General features: G+C 42.2%; 1 long non-coding RNA gene across 1 annotated transcript; it reads left to right on the forward strand.

Annotated features, from left to right (window-relative positions):
- Positions 1–714: 714 nt before the first annotated feature.
- On the forward strand, positions 715–5,060 carry LOC129630387 (uncharacterized). The gene is made up of 2 exons (XR_008703655.1): positions 715–927; positions 4,036–5,060. It is a non-coding gene; the product is annotated as an uncharacterized LOC129630387 (long non-coding RNA).
- Positions 5,061–5,313: the final 253 nt, after the last annotated feature.

Here is a 5,313-nt window from a genome sequence, read left to right on the forward strand (position 1 = left end):
GGCGAAATAAACAATTCTCCCCAGAAAACACCACCCCACTCTTCAGACAGCTCTTCTCTAGGGAGGCTGAGATGGCCAGCAATCTGAGACATTTTAACTTTCCACAGTTAAAAAATTCTTTTATTTTTATTTTTGGCTGTGCTGGGTCTTCGTTCCTTTTGTACAGGCTTTTCTCTGTTTGGGGCAAATGGGGTCTACTCTGTGTTTCGATGCACCAGCTTCTCATTGCGGTGGCTTCTCTTACTGCTGAGCACAGACTCTAGGCATGCAGGCTTCAAGTAGTTGCAGCTCGCAGGCTCAGTAGTTGAGCCCCAGGGGTTTAGTTGCCCCTCTGCACGCGGAATCTTCCCAGATCAGGGATTGAACCCCTGTTCGTTGCATTGGCACGTGGATTCTTACCAAATCTGCCACAAAACAAAGGGAAGTCTTTGTTTTCACATGTGCACATTTCTGAACTCAGGGTATATCTGACAAACAATGCCCTTTCATAACTACTTGGCAGTACTTTCTCTACATAAAAGAACAGTAAAGTACTACAATTAAAGGCCTTCTACTCTATTAACTGGAGTAGTTCAAAAGCTGGCTCTCACTGCCTCAAGCAGATCACGTGCCTCTAGCTAGCCAATCACTGAGACTTTTGTTACACCTTAGTCAAGTGTGTCTCATTGGCCCAAGAAGATCACATGCCTCTGGCTGGCCAATCACTGTGGCTCTTGTTGTTAGGCCTTAATCAGGTGCTTCTTTGCTGTTAAGGGCTGGGGGTCTGCATCCCTTAAGCAGGAGGACCGGCAAAGGAATGGTGGTTTCCAAGAAGAAAGTCAAAGTGTTGTGGTCAGAAGAGAGACGGTGGATTCCAAGCAGAAAGAGACAACTGCTGTTTCGTTTTGAGATTCCGTAAGAATATGTCTGTGGAACAATGGAAGCCTAGTAAGTACTCAGTACTCTCATCTGCTATTACTATTTAAAATGTTGAGATGTTTCACCTGAACCTGTCAGGCTTTTAGACACAATTCCTAGTTTACAGAAAATTCCTAGGGTGGACGAACGGGTTGAAAGACACCACAAGAAACTACTCCGGCAAATCCAAATTGTTGAAGCTAAGCGGAGGGAACACAGGTGTTCTGGGGTGTGTTTTAGTTTTTGTTTTTGTTTTTTGTTTTTTTTTTTTAACTTTTCCGTGTGTTTGGGAAAGAGCACATGGAAAACTTACTGAGTTACTTCACACCCTCTAGGATAGACATAATTTTAAACAGAAAATAGTAAGTGTTGGCGAGATTGTGGAGAAGTTGAAACTCGGGTATAACCGTGTGGCAATAGTTGGGCAGGTCTTCCAGAAGGTAAACACTGAATTATCAGAAGACAAGGCAATTGCAATTCTAGGTGATATAGACCCAAATGAACTGAAACCAGGGACTCAAACCAGTACTTGTATGTAGATGTTCATAGCAGTACTATTTATAATAGTTTCAGTCCAGTTCAGTCGCTCAGTCGTGTCTGACTCTTTGCTACCCCATGAATCGCAGCACGCCAGGCCTCCCTGCCCATCACCATCTCCCAGAGTTCACTCAGTTTAAGAAGTGGAATGTCTGTTAGTAGACAGATATCTGTTAGTAGACAAATGGATAAACAAAATTGGGTGCATCTATACAATAGAATACTGTTCACCTTAAAAAGGAAGTAACTACCTACACAAATACAAAGTTGTGTATTTGTAGCTACCTACAAATAGCTGTGACTGGAAGAGAAGTGAAAGGCAAAGGGGAAAAAGAAAGATATACTCATTTGAACACAGAGTTCCAAAGAATAGCAAGGAGAGGTAAGAAAGCCTTCCTCAGCGATCAATGCAAAGAAATAGAGGAAAACAACAGAATGGGAAAGACTAGAGATCTCTTCAAGAAAGTTAGCGATACCAAGGGAACATTTCATGCAAAGATGGGCTCAATAAAGGACAGAAATGGTATGGACCTAACAGAAGCAGAACATATTAGAAGAGGTGGCAAGAATACACAGAAGAACTGTACAAAAAAGATCATCACGACCAAGATAATCACAATGGTTGGATCACTCACCTAGAGCCAGACATCCTGGAATATGAAGTCAAGTGGGCCTTAGGAAGCATCACTACAAACAGAGCTAGTGGAGGTGATGGAATTCCAGTTGAGCTATTTCAAATCCTGAAAGATGATGCTGTGAAAGTGCTGCACTCAGTATGCCAGCAAATTTGGAAAACTCAGCAGTGGCCACAGGACGGGAAAAGGTCAGTTTTCATTCTAATCCCAAAGAAAGGCAATGCCAAAGAGTGCTCAAACAACCACACAATTGCACTCATCTCACACACTAGTAAAGTAATGCTCAAAATTCTCCAAGCCAGGCTTCAACAGTATGTGAACCGTGAACTTCCAGATGTTCAAGCTGGATTTAGAAAAGGCAGAAGAACCAGAGATCAAATGGCCAACATCTGCTGGATCATTGAAAAAGCAAGAGAGTTCCAGAAAAACATCTACTTTTGCTTTATTGACTATGCCAAAGCCTTTGTGTGGATCACAATAAATTGTGGAAATTTCTTCAAGAGATGGGAATACCAGACCACCTGACCTGCCTCTTAAGAAATTTGTATGCAGGTCAGGAAGCAACAGTTAAAACTGGACATGGAACAATAGACTGGTTCCAAATAGGGAAAGGAGTACGTCAAGGCTGTATATTGTCACCCTGCTTATTTAACTTATATGGAGAGTACATCATGAGAAATGCTGGGCTGGGTGAAGCACAAGCTGGAATCAAGATTGATGGGAGAAATATCAATAACCTCAGATATGCAGATGACACCACCCTAATGGCAGAAAACAAAGAACTAAAGAGCCTCTTGATGAAAGTGAAAGGAGAGTGAAAAAGTTGGCTTAAAACTCAACATTCAGAAAACTAAGATCATGGCATCTGGTCCCATCACTTCATGGGAAATAGATGGGGAAACAGTGGAAACAGTGACAAACTTTATTTTGTGGGGCTCCAAAATCACTGCAGATGGTGACTGCAGCCATGAAATTAAAAGGTGCTTGCTCCTTGGAAGAAAAGTTATGACCAACGTAGACAACATATTAAAAAGCAGAGACATTACTTGGCCTACAAAGGTCCATTTAGTCAAAGCTGTGGTTTTTCCAGTAGTCATGTACGGATGTGAGAGTTGGACTATAAAGAAAGCTGAGCACCAAAGAATTAACGCTTTTGAACTATGGTGCTGGAGAAGACTCTTGAGAGTCCCTTGGACTGCAAGGAGATCCAACCAGTCCATCCTAAAGGAAATCAGTCCTGATTATTCATTGGAAGGACTGAGACTGAAGCTGAAACTCCAATACTTTGGCCACCTGAGATGAAGAGCTGACTCATTGGAAAAGACCCTCATGTTGGGAAAGATTGAAGGCAGGAGAAGAAGGGGATGACAGGATGAGATGGTTGGATGGCATCACCGACTCAATGGACATAAGTTTGAGTAAACTCCAGGAGTTGGTGATGGATAGGGAGGCTGACGTGCTGCAGTCTATGGGGTCCCAAAGAGTCAGACACAACTGAGCGACTGAACTGATTCTGTTCCATTGATCCATATGTCTCTTTTTGTGCCAATACCACACTGTTTTGACTGGTAATGCATTATGGTATTGTTTGAAGTCTGGGAGGGTTATGCCTCCTGCTATTTTCTTTTTCCTCAGGATTGCTTTGGCAGTTCTGGGTATTTTATTGTTCTATATGAATTTTAGGATTATTTGTTCTAGTTCTATGAAAAATGCCATGGGTAGTTTGATCCGTATTACGTTAAATCTGTAGTTGGCTTTGGGTAGTATGGTGATTTGAATAATATTCTTCCAAACCAAGAGTATGGGATATCTTTCCATTTCTTTGAATCATCTTTAATTTCTTTTATTGTAGTTCTCATTTAAGTCTTTCACTTCCTTGGTAAGGTTTATTCCTAAGTATTTTATTTTTTGATGCAATAAAAACCATGAATACTTAAAACAACTAATCCAACTTGAAATTTCCTAGCAAGACAGGCTAGGCTTCCTGGGAATGGATTCCACAAGGAAGGAAATGCCAGCCAATGGGCGAGTCACGTCCCCTGCCAGAGCACGTCTCCTCTCGCTCGCGCTGCGATCACACACGTTTCACAATCCCCACATCTGCTCCACTAGTCTTCAAAGTGGGAGTACCGAAGACAGTCAGAACGACTTGCTGATGGAGAGAGAAACCGAATACAGACCTGGCATGCCGGGGAGTGGGGGTGGGGAATGACTTTGTCATCATCGTTCTGTTTCTCTCTCTTTAGAAGGTCAGGTTGGCTGTGTCAAGGAAAGCCCTAGAAGGTGGTAACTCTGCCTTTGACTTCAGCCGGTAGACTTGACACGCACTCCCCATGGTAGCTGGTTTGTGCTGAACCTGTCACTGCCTCTTCAAAACATTGCTGGTTGCCATGGGAACAGAGCAGCACTTACGGAAAGAGCTGCTGGAAATTTCAAGATGTCCAAAACTGTCCCTGTAATGTGTTTTTCTAAGACCTGATTTGAAAGAGAAACAATAGCACAACTTGGCAAAGAAGACAATGGAAGAGAAATGATAATAAGAAAAGCTTGACAGCGTTTGTGGATCCCAGCATGCTGTCTTGATTCTGCCCTTTAGAAATCAGTCCCAGGGAGATACTGGCTGAAGCAGATTCATGATCCACGGGCTCCTGACTTCAGACGTGGCTTTGTTATGGACAGCAAGCCTATTTGCTGTTCTCAGAGTTTAAATCTCCACAGGACAATGCAGCAACATAACTGGGAATACACTTGCTAAATGAGCCTCTTGCATGCCTGTCTACCTCCTACTCTCTGAGCTAAAAAAGAGCTCAGCAACTGGGATGATTATATATCTACTTTTTAAATCCACTCTGTAAGGTGGTAACGTGAAATGAAAGATAATGCTTTTCTTTAACCGTTGTCAGGTTGGCATACCAGAAGATGAGATTTTTCTTTTCATCTCCTTTAATTAATTTTTCAAAAATAGATTCAAAAAAGAATTAGACAAATGAGAATTTTTGAAATTTCTCTTATGATATAAAAACGTGTCAACTGCATCCTCCTATTCTGGCCTTTGGGTTTTGTTTGGGTCGTTCAAAACCAGTGGCCTTGTTCCCTGCCTTCTCCATTTCACAAGTTGAAATTGCCACCTTTCCTTCCAGTTACCCAAGATAGAAACCTTGGAATCAACTTTAATTCCTTCTTCTCCATCAACCTCCATGTATTAGTCAGCTGAGGCTTTCATAGCAAAGTACCATACACTGGG

The sequence above is a fragment of the Bubalus kerabau genome, chromosome 16 (genome assembly GCF_029407905.1).
Source record: "Bubalus kerabau isolate K-KA32 ecotype Philippines breed swamp buffalo chromosome 16, PCC_UOA_SB_1v2, whole genome shotgun sequence".
NCBI classification, from domain to species: Eukaryota; Metazoa; Chordata; class Mammalia; order Artiodactyla; family Bovidae; genus Bubalus; species Bubalus kerabau.